This window comes from Neomonachus schauinslandi, chromosome 3, assembly GCF_002201575.2.
Source record: "Neomonachus schauinslandi chromosome 3, ASM220157v2, whole genome shotgun sequence".
Taxonomy (NCBI): Eukaryota; Metazoa; Chordata; class Mammalia; order Carnivora; family Phocidae; genus Neomonachus; species Neomonachus schauinslandi.
In genome coordinates, this window is record NC_058405.1 from 138258019 (window position 1) to 138272271 (window position 14253).

General features: G+C 37.8%; 1 protein-coding gene across 1 annotated transcript in view; it reads left to right on the forward strand.

Moving 5' to 3' along the window:
• Positions 1–14253, forward strand: part of AGPS (alkylglycerone phosphate synthase) — a 145866-nt gene that overhangs the window by 2751 nt on the left and 128862 nt on the right. The window lies entirely within an intron of this gene.

Genomic DNA, 14253 nt, shown 5'->3' on the forward strand with positions numbered 1-14253 from the left:
TTTTTTTTTTAAAGATTTTATTTATTTGAGAGAGAGAGAATGAGAGACAGAGAGCATGAGAGGGAGGAGGGTCAGAGGGAGAAGCAGACTCCCCGCCGAGCAGGGAGCCTGATGCGGAACTCGATCCCCGGACTCTAGGATCATGAGCTGAGCCGAAGGCAGTTGCTTAACCAACTGAGCCACCCAGGCGCCCCGAGTATTGTACATTTTTATGCGTGTTCATGTTCTTAGAACTAAGTAGGTAGGTCAGGTGTTCGTTTTTTTTTGGTCAGGTGTTCCTTGTAGTTGGATTTAGGGGCTTTGGTCTGCAGCAGTCAGAGAAAAATAGTCATGTTTATAAGGCACACTGGGGTGACGAATGAGGCTTCCCATGGCTAAAGGTGACTAGTTTGTGTGGTTACTCCAGAGACAGAAGGCACAACTGTAACCTGTTGTTGGTGTAGATTATGGGTAGAAAGCTCTGGTCTTTGGTTCAGAGTTAGGTGTGGCTAGTGGTAGAATCTAGTCTTGTATAACAGTTTTGAAGTTTGAATCAAAATATGAGGGAACATAAAAACTTTTGTTAGATGGAAGAGTGATCTCCCTCGGAGAGTGATTCTACTTAGTATATTGTTAATGGGGAACCAGGGTCTCCCTTCAACTTCCTCCTGCTTAGCTGGGCCTCAGTTTGCCAGCAGCAGAGTTGAATCTTAAGGGAAGACAAATGATGGAGCAAGGAGCCAGCGCGTAAATCTAATAAAAGTGTGAGTGTGACTGTATGTCTCTTATTTTGGAATCATTTGGTGATGTGTGATTTGTACAACTCCTTTTCTCTGATTACCTTGGATGATGTCATTGGTTGTAATTCTTCTATTTCAGGGCTGGTTATCATCATGGAGTTGAAGGAGTGACTTCTTGAAACTTCATGTTTTCATTTCCCTTACAGGATAGTCACTCGTGTGTTAATTTATCTAATGTTTATAGAATAGTTGCTTTATGACAAGTATTGTCCTAGGCACTGAAGGCAGAGAGATGAATAATTATCCTTGGCCTCAAAGAATTCACAATAGTAAGGGAGATACACATTCCAGTACAGTTTGAGTAGAGCTGCTATAACAAAGGTACAGATGTAGCACAAAGGAAAAAAAGAGTGATTATCCTTGGGTTCAGGGGAAGCTTTCTGGAGACAGTTTTAAAATATGGATGATGGTGTGGCAGATTGGATGGTGAAGACAGTTCTAGGCAAAGGTAATAGCATATAGCAAAGCAAGGGGGCATGAAAGTGCATATTGTATTTAGGTAATTAAACAATTCAGTATTGGTAGAGGTGGGAGTGAAGTAAAAAGAGGAGGGTCCTGGCAGGTCATCAGTCCATTAATTCATTCATTTACTCATTCACTCATTCATGTGTGACTATTTCAGTGCTTACTATGCAACATATAGCGGTGGACAAAAACTCTGCCCTTAGCGACTTACATATCTAGTTGGGGCAGGGATAGCAAACAAGTAATATAGTATGTCAGATGGTGATAAATGTAATAAAGAAAAATGAAGTAGCCAGGAAGGTTAGGTAATGGCAAACCCTTGAGGCAATTAAGCTGGGAAGAGACTTGATCAGATTGGGTTTTGGTTTGCATCCAGCTACAGTGTTAAGAATGGGCTGGAGAAGGATGAGGATGCACATAGGGAGACCAGTTAGGGAGCTGTTGTAGCAGAACAGGTGAGAAATAATGAAGGATTATATCAAGATGATGGCAGTGAGAATAGAGAAGAAAAGATGGATTTGAGTTTTGGGAAGTAGTGCATTAGGTAGTACATAAAATTACGTGACTATATGCCATGGGAGTTTGGAGACAATGATAATAGAAAAGCGATGGTAAGAGTCCTGAGGAATGTGGATATTTAAAAGGGCTGGCCGATCACAACCTGTTGCACTTAGCACGTTGGTCCCCTATGAGTTGGTTCTAGTTACTTCTATCCAGGAACATATATTCTCATTATTTGAAGTTGTTGAGCAGAGTTTTAAGAGTGATGGTTTACTTTTGGACCCTCTTTTTTTCTTTAAGTTGCACGAACAGTTTCTTTTTTTAATCTTGCCACTGGACGCAGTTTTAGATTCCTAAAAATCATAGTAAATGCCAGTTAAGTATGTGACATTTATATGCCTTGGTTTTGAATTTTTTTCAGTTTAAAAAAAGCTATTGTAATGTTAGAAAAAGAGAAGAAAAAAATCCCTTGTGGCATCCGTCCCTCCGCACTGTTAACGGCTTTCCCAGTTGTGGTTTGGGTTCGTCAGAACTGTTCTGTGGCAGTTTTTACAGAGGTTATAAACTCGACTGGTCAGATCAAAGGAAGATCTGATTAAGACCGCTACTGATTGCTTAATTTACTTATACTGCCATTTATACACACCATTCTTTACAAAATCATGTATTATTTAACATCTCCCAGAAGCCTTGGTAGATGTTTTCCAGAAGGAAAAAGCTGAGTTAACCTCGTGTAAATGTTTCTTAGGAGGGCATCTTTGTCATGCCAAGTTTCAACCATTTGTGATTAAAGAGATCATGATCAAATACAGTGTCATATAGTTAAGACATTAGTTTATATTGTACTTACTGAATAACTTACAAAATATATGATCCTATCAAACTGAAATTCATAATTTTAGAAAATGTAATGCATGGTTTTAAAAAATAGATCAACCTATTTCCTTATGTGAGTGAATTTTGCTGTTTTGTTTGTGCAAGAAAACAATGTTGAGAATAAAACAGAAGCATACGTCTCTTAGATTGCAAGTATCATTTTGGGATGGACCACATTTTCTGCAAGTAAACTTCTTTATGTCAGGAATTTACTTACTATAAAGCCACCTACTCCCAGTCACTTAATAAAAAATATCTAGGAATAAATTAAGTGATCTATTTTTAGGCTGCAGAGGAATGGAGTGCTGTTGTAGTCAGATGATATACTTTATGGAACACTTTAAAAGCAAATGCTAAGCAAGTATTACTCCTTTCAGTTTTATTTTCTTATTTATTGAGAAGAGAGTTTCTGTTGCTCAGCAGATTAGTATGTTAATTTCAACTCCAAACCAAATCAAAGTATCCTGAGTAGAGTTTACTTTTTTGACATGAAGTAGTAATCGCCCTCCCCCCCATTAGTATTCTCTTTATTTGTTAGGCTTTAGGAGTAATATTTAATTTTATTACTGTCCCACATCTGAGTTCAGAATCAATTGAGAATACATAGAATATAGACAGGTGGAGATAAAAATGTCAGCTTTATTACAAATAAAGCTGGTTGGAGAATATGGCTTAGATTTGGACTGCCTGAATTGGATAGACAGTCACAGGTAATGCTGAACCACAGAAGGCCTCCCCTGCAAGGGCAGAGCCAGCTCCAGTAAGCCTTGTACATGGCCCTGAGAGAGACTGGAGTATAACCACTTTGTAGCTGATAGATTCTAAGGAGAGAAAAGGCTGACTCCAGAAGCCTGGTGCCTCTTCTCAGAAATTACTAACCAGGTAAATCACTCCTCCCATGAGAAGGGATGACTGTGTGACCATTGGGGAGATATGACCAGGGAGGTTACTCTTCTGAATTCCCTCCAGATTGGAAATTAGATGCCAGAGAATAGAGGTATTGCTGATATATTTTTGGGTAAATTAAGGGAAAGGGTTGAAAGCTTTATGGTAGGTAGTCTTCCACCTGCATCATTTGCATGTGTCATCCTCATTGCCTACTGAATACATTCCACAGTTTCCTTGGTCAGGGCAGTTAAGGTCTTCCAGGGAAGCAAATGGGCCTTTCTAGGCCTCTTACTTCCTTGATACCTACTATGTACTCTAGCTATATACCAGTATTATTGCTGTTCCCGGGACATGTCCTTCCTTTCCCCTTTTCTTTCTTTGATATGTTAATGTTTCCAAAGAATAGTACACATAGTACTGATGGTCCTGGGATAATTTGGGGTGGTACGTGGCTTACAATCTTACTTGGGTAGTTATAAATGTTTGTATATATACTTATTTTTTTTTTGTTAAACTTTATTGAATTATTACATAATTTATTATAAAAGTAAATGCACAAATCATAAGTTTACAGCTTAATTACTTTTCACAAAGTGAACACATCCATCTTATCAGTATTTAGATTAAGAAACAGCATTACCAGTCCCTACATCCTTCTTCATGTTCCTCTTCAACTCCCACTATAGTTTGGATTTGCTTGTTTTGAACTTTATATACATGGAATCATGCAGTACATATTCTTTTTTTTAAAAATATTTTATTTATTTATTTGAGAGAGAGAGAGCAAGAGAGGGGACACAAGCAGGGGGAGTGGGTGAGGGAGAAGCAGGCTTCCCGCGGAGCAGGATCCCGATGCGGGGCTCGATCCCAGGACCTTGGGATCATGACCTGAGCCGAAGGCAGACACTTAACGACTGAGGCACCCAGGCGCCCCCATGCAGTACATATTCTTTCGTGTGTGGCTTCTTTCCCTCATCATTAGTTTGTAATCTTCATCCATGTTGTTCTCTCTAGTTGTATTTTGTTTCTTACTGCTGAATAGTATTCCACTGGATGGATATATACTGTAATTTATACGTTATGTGTTTTTTTTAAGATTTTATTTATTTATTTGATAGAGAGCATGAGCAGGAGGTGGAGCAGAGGGAGAGGGAGAAGCAGACTCCCCGCTGAGCAGGAAGCCCAACTTAGGGCTCTATCCCAGGACTCTGGGATCATGACCTGAGCCAAAGGCAGACCCTTAACCGTCTGAGCCACCTAGGCACCCCATTCAGTTTATCCATTTTGTTAAGGATGAACATTTAGGTGGTTGCTAATTTTAGGTTTGAATAGTTATTTATTGATTTTAATATGAAGTACATATCTAGTGTTTTTATAGATATTGCTGCATAGAAATAGGCTAAAATAATTAAAATAGTATTTAGTATATAATATGTTCAATTTTCTTAAGTATATCATTTGTTTGAGGTAATAAAATGCTCCTAGATACTAAATCATTCATGTAAACATTAAACTGACTTTTTAAACGCTGACCTTAAAGTCTTTGCAAGGTTCAAATGTTATTTATAAACTTGTAAGATCAGCTTAAAATCACAAGTCTAACTCTATAACTCAGTTACACATTTTAAATTTGTTACAAGCCATTCTTATGAGATCCTCTTCAATTTTGTAAGTATATAAAAGATCAATTTCTGCATAGCTTTCTTGAACCAAAAACATTAACATCTGACTTTGATTCCCTTCTCAAGCATTTGTATATTTAATTCTAGATCTTTTTATAGTTGAAATAGGCTTACTCATTAAGGAAGGCTATTACCATTCTAGGTAGCTGCAGTTACTTTTGACAAGGGAGTTTTGCTGCCTGGTTGAGATTTGGAGCTGTAGGTATCTAATCACTCACTACTGTATTGCATGTAGTATTTGTCCTGCAGGCATATCTGAAGTTACTAACCAGAGATTTGAGCTGGGATGCTGACCAAATTCTTGTTGGCAACTTCACTGGGCCTCTCCAAATTCTATTTATAGTTGCCTTATCAGTGACCTCATATTATCAACTGGGGCGTGTTCATGTATTCTAGGACCTTGCAGTGAAATAATATGAATTATTTCATTTGTTATATTCACAGTTTGCAGTTCCCACTCAGATTGTTTATGTGGTTGGATTTTGCATTTCTTCAGCCTGAACTGTCCAGGAATCCAGCATTAGGGATATTAAAATAACATTCACTTGAATTCTATTCTGCTATCAAAGTTTATAATCGGCACTGTGCACTAGAGCTTTCTGTGATGCTGGAAATGTTCTGTAATCTGCTGTCCTATATGGTAGCCACTAACCACATGTGGCCTTAAGCACTTGAAATATGGCCATTGTGACCAAGGAGCTGAATTTTAAATTTTATTTAATTTTAATTAATTTAAATTTAAATAGGCATATGTGGCTAGTTTTACCTAATGTTGGACAGCACAGCTGTAAATTGAAATCTGACTCATTATCTGTCCTTTCTTGTTTCCAAATGAAGTTACCTTTCTGGGTTTTCTTTTCATTTTTTTTTATTTTATGATTGATTGATTCTCTCTTTTTTTTTTTTTAAAGATTTTTATTTATTTAACAGATTGAGAGAGCATAAGTAGGCAGAGCGGCAGACAGAGGGAGAGGGAGAAGCAGGTTCTCCGCCAAGCAGGGAGCCTGATGTGGGGCTCAATCCCAGGACCCTGGGATCATGACCTGAGCCGAAGGCAGCCGCTTAACTGGCTGAGCCACCCAGGTGCCCCTCTTTTTTTTTTTTTTAAGATTTTATTTATTTATTTTGTCAGAGAGAAAGAGCGAGCGCACAAGCAGGGGGAGCCGCAGGCAGAGGGAGAAGCAGACTCCCCGCTGAGCAAGGAGCCTGACATGGGACTCCATCCCAGGACCCTGGAATCATGACCTGAGCGGAAGGCAGACACTTACCCAACTGAGCCACCCAGGCATCCCTGAACTCTCTTTTGAGTTAATTTATTCAAATAACTAATTCTGTAGTTATGCTGCTACTCTTAAACATGTTTATCTCCTATGACCTTCACAACCACCCATTTTACAGATTAGTAACTGAAGTTCATAGGTGTTTGCCAGAAAACAGTCATTTGCTATAGTAAGTGGTAGGGCTTAGATTTGAATCCAGATCTTTTATCTCAAGTCTAGAGCTTTTTCCTTAATACTGTGCTGATATCACCAGTCCTAGTCATTTTTTTCTTCACAATCTTTCTTACATCCATTTTGTGCATTAAACAAGTTTTTATTGGTCATTTGTGTTCTAGGTGCTTGGGCTGTATCAGTGAACAAATGGACAAAGATCTATTTCATGGGACTTACATTCTAATAGGTGGAATAGATAATAACAGTAAATAAATCAATTATTAAGTGTGTTAGAAGGTGATAAGCGCTATGGAAAAAAGAAAAGAACAGAGTAAGGGGTTAGGGTTCACATTTTAAATAGGATATCACTGGAGAACATGACATTTAAGCAAATATTTGAAGGAGATGAGAGTGTTAAGCTATATGGATATCTAATTGAATGAGCATTCCGGACACAGGGATAGTATGTGCACATACCCTAAGAGAGGTACATGTGTGTTGTGATAGGAGAGTAACAAGTGTTGCTGGAATCAATTCATAATCCTCCCACCCTCACACTGTTTAAAGTGTGTACCTTTGAGACCTTAGCTTCTAATTTACCTGTCTCTTCTGTTTTAGTCAAGGTCTCTTATTCATGCTACATTTTCTAGCTTCCACAGCTTTCCTTGTGCCACTCTCTGGAAGATCTTTGCTTGCTTGACACCAGGCTTCAGGGTCTCTGCGTTTTGGGGATCTTTTTATTTTTGAGAATTGAGGGAGGTGATACTGGGCTATTGTCTGTTATCTCTTCCCCATGATTTCCCATATTATAAATAGTAACTCTAAAATCATTGTTAAGTATCATGCGATATAATATCTAGGCCTGGAGACTTTTAATTCATTTAAATCAGCTAGATACCTCATGGCATCTTCTCACCTGTTTGAAACTTCCATCTACTCAAGTTTGTTGGCAATCGATTCCTTGTTTTCTACGTGCTAAGCACTGGGGAAGATTAGCACTTAGTTTTGCCTTATGGGACTTGTAGGTCTACTAAGGAAGACTGATTTGTCTTTTTTTTTTTAAATTTTATTTTATGATGTTATGTTAATCACCATACATTACATCATTAGTTTTTGATGTAGTGTTCCATGATTCATTGTTTGCGTATAACACCCAGTGCTCCATTCAATACGTGCCCTCTTTAATACCCATCACCTGGCTAACCTACCCCCCCACCCCCCTCCCCTCTAGAACCCTCAGTTTGTTTCTCAGAGTCCATAGTTCTATTACTGCAGGGTGCTAAGTGCTAGAATAGAGGCAAGAAGGGGGAGGAATGATGACTGGTACAGCAATGGAAGGGCATCTTCATTTCAAGGAAACATCGATTAGAAGGGTGGAGGAGTGCTCTTCTATGTTAAGATGCTATGTGAAAATTCTTAAATCTGAGGATAAAAACTTTGATGAGAGCATTTGAATGAGAATAGAATCAGAAGAATTAGAGTAAGAGAAAGTGGACAATATAATAAAGAACTAGTATGGCAATTGGCTCTAGTAATGTTGGGGGCCTTCAGCTACCTGGATAGCTTTTAGAAGTCTTATTCTGAGAGCAGAATATCTGGCAGTTAATTTACAATTTAAAAAAATCAGAGGGTACCTAATTTATGCTGAAATGTGTAACATTTTGTTTGAAGAAAAAAAAATAATCAAAATGAAGACTAACGTTGAAAATAAGAGATAAACACTATAGCATCTCGGCATCTTTTAGATATAGCATATGTGTGTAAAGTCATGTTGTAATAATGTCTTGAAATCACCATTTTTCACTCACTATCTTGTGTATAACTTTCTATGTCAAGAAATAATGGGCAACCTCATCTTCAGTGACTCATCAAGTACTGCAGTATATGTAAGTACTATAAGTTCAGCCATATAGTATCACTTTTAATTGTTTCTAATCTTTCCCTATTATAAAGAACACTGTGATAAACTTTTTACAATTAAATCCCTAAAAATTTCCTTAAGGCATATTTATTTTATTTTTTTTAAGATTCTATTTATTTATTTGAGACAGAGAGAATGAGAGAGACAGAGAGCACATGAGAGGGGGGAGGGTCAGAGGGAGAAGCAGGCTCCCCGCCGAGGAGGGAGCCCGATGCGGGACTCGATCCTGGGACTCCAGGATCATGACCTGAGCCGAAGGCAGTCGCTTAACCAACTGAGCCACCCAGGCGCCCTTCCTTAAGGCATATTTTTAAAAAGGTCTTTAATGGGTTAAAGAATGTTGGAATACATTATTCATTCATCTCAGTGGGCAGAGGCAGAAATAAAGCACAGTTGCTTGTTTGGATTTAATTTTGACCAAGAATAAAGAATTGGAAATTATTGGAATCCTAGGAGAAAGACTCCTATCATGTTTGAGCAGATTTGTATCTTATAATTTAAGAAAGCAGCTTTCCAGAAATTCACATAAAAGGAAATGCAATGTTTTGGCCTGAGTTGCTAAGGGGAAACCAAAACATGACCACAGAGAGCCTAGGAAATATTGCTTAACTTTGCCTGGGCCTTGGAGGTGATAAGGAGAGAGAGCTGAGGCAACTGGCCAAGATGTTCCAGTTTATTTATTTTTTTAATTTTTTAATTTTTTAAAAAGATTTTATGAATTTGTTAGAGTGCGAGAAACTCGCACTGCAGGGGGAGCAGGAGAGGGAGAGGAAGAAGCAGGCTCTCCGCTGAGTAGGGAGCCCGATGTAGGGCTCGATCCCAGGACCCTGGGATCATGACCTGAGCCGAAGGCAGATGCTTAAGGACTGAGGCACCCAGGCACCCCGGATGTGCCAGTTTAAACACTTATTGTTATCAGTAAATATTGTACACTACATGCTTATTCAGATGGCTCATACTGTTTGGTCAAATCTTTCTGCATCTTGTGATGCACCTTAAGAATTGTAATGTCAGTAGTTTTCTTTTTTTCCCAACGTATTATTTTGAAAAAATTTAAACATATTGCAAAATTCAATTTTATAATAAACACTTTTATACCAACCACTTAGATTCTACCTATAACATTATACTATGTTTCCTTATCACATATCTGTCCATTAATTCATCCTTTTCTCCATTCAGTATTAGTCTATCTTATTTTTGATGAATTTTAAAGAAAATTAGTAGCTTTGGGGCACCTGGGTGGCTCAGTCGGTTGAGCGTCTCTGCCTTTGGCTCAGGTCATGATTACAGGGCCCTGGGATCGAGCCCTGCATCAGGCTCCTTGCTCAGCGGGGAGCCTGCTTCTCCCTCTCCCCTCCCCCACTTGTGCTCTCTCACTCTCTCTCTCTCTCAAATAAATAAATAAAATCTTGAAAAAAAAAAGAAAATTAGTAGCTTCATTTTTGAAGTGAAATCTCCTGTATTAGCTTTCACTACTATTGAGGGAACTTTTAAGTTAATATCTCTAACTCTTCAATCTCCATTTTCACATTTTCAATTATTGGACATTTTTATCTGAGAATGTCTTGGTGTTTTGACATAGTGGTAATCCCTTTTTGAAATAAAATTTTAAAAATCTATTTTTTGAAGTAGAAGGTTCTACTTTTGTTCTTTTATATTGATCTTGATTTCAATAGTATTTTGTCTGCTTTGTCTTTGTAAAATATTTGTAGCTTCACACCATAATTATTAGATCTCTAGTTTGATTTTGGCTTTATTTCCAAGTTCTTTCCTGCTATCTGCCATTATTTTCAGAAAGTACATTCTAGTTTGCTCTGCCTGTCTTCAGATTTCATACAAGTGGCAACCTTTTTTTTTTTTTTTAAAGATTTATTTATTTATTTATTTGAGAGAGAGAGAATGAGAGAGAGCAAGCACATGAGAGGGGGGAGGGTCAGAGGGAGAAGCAGACTCCCTGCCGAGCAGGGAGCCCGATGCGGGACTCGATCCAGGGACTCCAGGATCATGACCTGAGCCGAAGGCAGTCGCTTAACCAACTGAGCCACCCAGGCGCCCAAGTGGCAACCTTTTTTAAGAACGAATTCTTATTGATAGCATGTGTATTAATTAGAACTTTTGTTTAGAAGTATTAATTAATTTGAGCTAAGTGAAAAAAGAAAAGGGGAATTTATTGTAAGAGTACAGGGGCACCAAAGAACCCAAGGGCAGGAATGGAGCTTGGCCTCAGGATGGAATCAGAACTAAAACCCAGAAAGCCATCAGGTTTCTTGCTAGCATCACTTCTTGCTAGTATCTGCTACATGTTTCGCTAAGCAGATAGCTTTTTCGGTTCTTCTGTCCGAATGGTAAAATATGGTAACCCCTCTCCTCCCGGATGTTCAGCCAGTAGCAGCAAGTAATTGAATCATCTTGTTTCCAATAGCTGGGTCACATGTCTACATTGTTTTAATCAGCTATTGCCTAGAAAAGAGTGTGGTGATCTTAGTACAAAAATAGCTGCCCAGGCAGCTAAATGAACTGAACTTAACTCTGGTTATCCTACTTAGAAATATGTCACAGCCAGATCATCTGCTCATCTTTTTTGATGATTCCTTCCCCAGAATCTTGCTCCATGAGTTATCCTTTTGTTTTCCTCTTGGGTTATCAATCTTTTTTTCCTAGTTGATGATGATTTTTTAAAAATTAAATTATAATTAACATACAGTTTTAGGTATACAATATAATGATCCAATTCTATATATTACTCAGTGTGCATCAAGATAAGTATACTCTTAATCCCCATTATCTATTTCATCCATCCCTCTGCCCACCTCCCCTCTGCATCCACCAGTTAGTCCTTTGTATTTAAGAGTCTGTTTTTTTGGTCTCTTTTTTTCTTTGTTCATTTGTTTCTTAAATTCTACACATGAGCAAAATCATACGGTATTTGTCTTTCTTGACTGATTTATTTCACTTAGCCTTATACCTTCTAGGTCCATCTGTGTTGCTGCAAATGGCAAGATCTCATTCCTTTTTATGGCTGAGTAATAGTCCATTGTAATAATATCGCACACCTTTTTTATGCATTCATGTATGGATGGACACTTGGGTTACTTTCATATCTTGACTTTTGTAAATAATACTTCAGTAAACAAAGGTGCATATATCTTTTAGAATTAGTGTTTTTGTTTTCTTTGGGTTAGTACCCAATAGTGGAATTACTGGATCATATCGAAATTCTATTTTTAATCTTTTGAGGAATGCTATACTGTTTTTCAAAGTGTGTGCTGCACCAGTTTGCATTCCCACCAGCAGTGTACGAGTGTTCCTTTTCCTCTACATCCTCGTCAACACTTATTATTCCTTGGGTTTTGATTTTAGTCATTCTGACAGGTGTAAGGTGGTATCTCATTGTGGTTTTGATTTGCATTTCCCTGACGATTAGTGATGTGGAGCAACTTTTCATGTGTCTGTTGGCCATCTCTGTGTCTTCGTTGGAAAAATGTCTATTCAGGTCCACTGGCCATCTTTTAATTGGATTATTTGGGGGGTGTTGAGTTGTGTAAGTTCTTTATATATTTTGGATATTAATCCCTTGTTGGATATATCATTTGCAAATATCTTTTTCCATTCAGTAGGTTGCCTTTTTGTTTTCTTGATAGTTTCCTTTGCTGTGCAAAAGCTTTTTACTTTGGTGTAGTCCCAATATAGTTTAATTTTGCTTTTGTGTCCTTTGCCTCAAAGAGATATACCTAGAAAAATGATTCGACAGCCAATGTCAACGAAATTACTGCCTGTGTTTTCTTCTAGGAGTTTTATGGTTTCAGGTCTGACATTTCGGTCTTTAATCTATTTTGCATTTATTTTTTGTGTGTGGTGTAATAAAGTGGTCCACATTCATTCTTTTGCAGGTAGCTGTTCGGTTTTCTCTGCACCATTGGTTGAAGAGACTGTCTTTTCTCCATTGTGTATTCTTGGCTCCTTTGTCATAGATTAATTAACCATATATGTGTGGGTTTATTTCTGGGATCTTTATTCTATTCTATTGATCTATGTGTCTGTTTTTGTGCCAGTACCATAGTGTTTTGATTACTACAGCTTGTAGTATATCTTGCAATCTGGGATTGTTATACCCCCAGTTTTGTTCTTCTTTCTCAGGATTGCTTTGGCTATTTGGAGTCTTTTGTGGTTCCATACAGATTTTAGTATTATTTATTCTAGTTCTTTGAAAAATGTTGGTATTTTATTTTTTTATTTTTATTTTTTTTTATTTTATTTTATTTTTTTAAGATTTTATTTATTTATTTGACAGAGAGAGACACAGCGAGAGAGGGAACACAAGCAGGGGGAGTGGGAGAAGGAGAAGCAGGCTTCCCGCAGAGCAGGGAGCCCGATGCGGGACTCGATCCCAGGACCCTGGGATCATGACCTGAGCCGAAGGCAGTCGCCCAACCGACTGAGCCACCCAGGCGCCCAAAAATGTTGGTATTTTAATAGGGATTGCATTGAATCTGTAGATTGCTTTGGGTAACTGGACATTTAAAAAATATTGGATCTTCCAGTCCGTGAGCATGGAATATCTTTTCATTTGTTTGCGTCATCTTCAGTTTTTTTCATCAGTGTTTTATGGTTTTAGGAGGGTTAAGTTTATTTCTAGGTATTTTATTCCTTTTGGTGTAATTGTAAATGGGCTTATTTGGTTATGTTTATTCCTGGGTATTTTATTCCTTTTGATGTAATTGTAAATGGGATTATTTTCCTAATTTCTTTTTTTGCTACTTCATTATTAGTGTGTAGAAATGCAGCAGGGGTGCCTGGGTGGCTCAGTTGGTTAAGCTTCTGCCTTTGGCTCAGGTCATGATCCTGGGGTCCTGGGATCGAGCCCCTCATCGGGCTCCCTGCTCAACAGGGAGCCTGCTTCTCCCTCCCTCTGCTGCTCCCCCTGCTTACACTCTCTCTCAAATAAATAAAATCTTAAAAAAAAAAAGAAATGCAACAGATTTCTGTGTATTAATTTTGTATTCTGCGACTTGACTGAATTCATTTATTAGTTCTAATAGTTTTTTAGTGGAATCTTGAGGGTTTTCTATATATAGTAAAATGTCATCTACAAATACTGAAAGTTTTACTTCTTCCTTATCAGTGTAGATGCTTTTTATTTCTTTTTGTTGTGTCATTGCTCTGGCTGGGATTTCCAGTACTATGTTGAATAAAAGTGGTAAGAGTGGACTAATTGTTCCTGATCTTAAAGGAAAAGCTCTCAGGTTTTCACCATTGAGGATGATGTTAGTTGTGGGTTTTTCATATATGGCCTTTATAATGTTGAGGTATATTCCCTCTAAATCTTGTTTATTGAGAGTGTTTATCATGACTGGGTGTTGTATTTTGTCAGTTACTTTTTCCACATCTATTGAGATGATCATACGATTTTTATCCTTTCTCTTGTTAATGTGATATATCATGTTAATTGATTTGCAAATATTGGACCACCCTTGCATCCGTGGAATAAATCTCACTTGATCATGGTGAATGATTTTTAAAATGTATTGTTGGATTTGATTTGCTAATATTTTGTTGAGTATTTTTGCATTTGTGTTCATCAGAGATACTGGCCTCTTGTTTTCTTTTTTGGTAGTGTCTTTCTCTGGTTTTAGGGTAATGCTGGCCTTAGAAAATAAATTTGGAAGGTTTCCTTTTCCTTTTTTTTTTTTTTTAAGATTTATTTA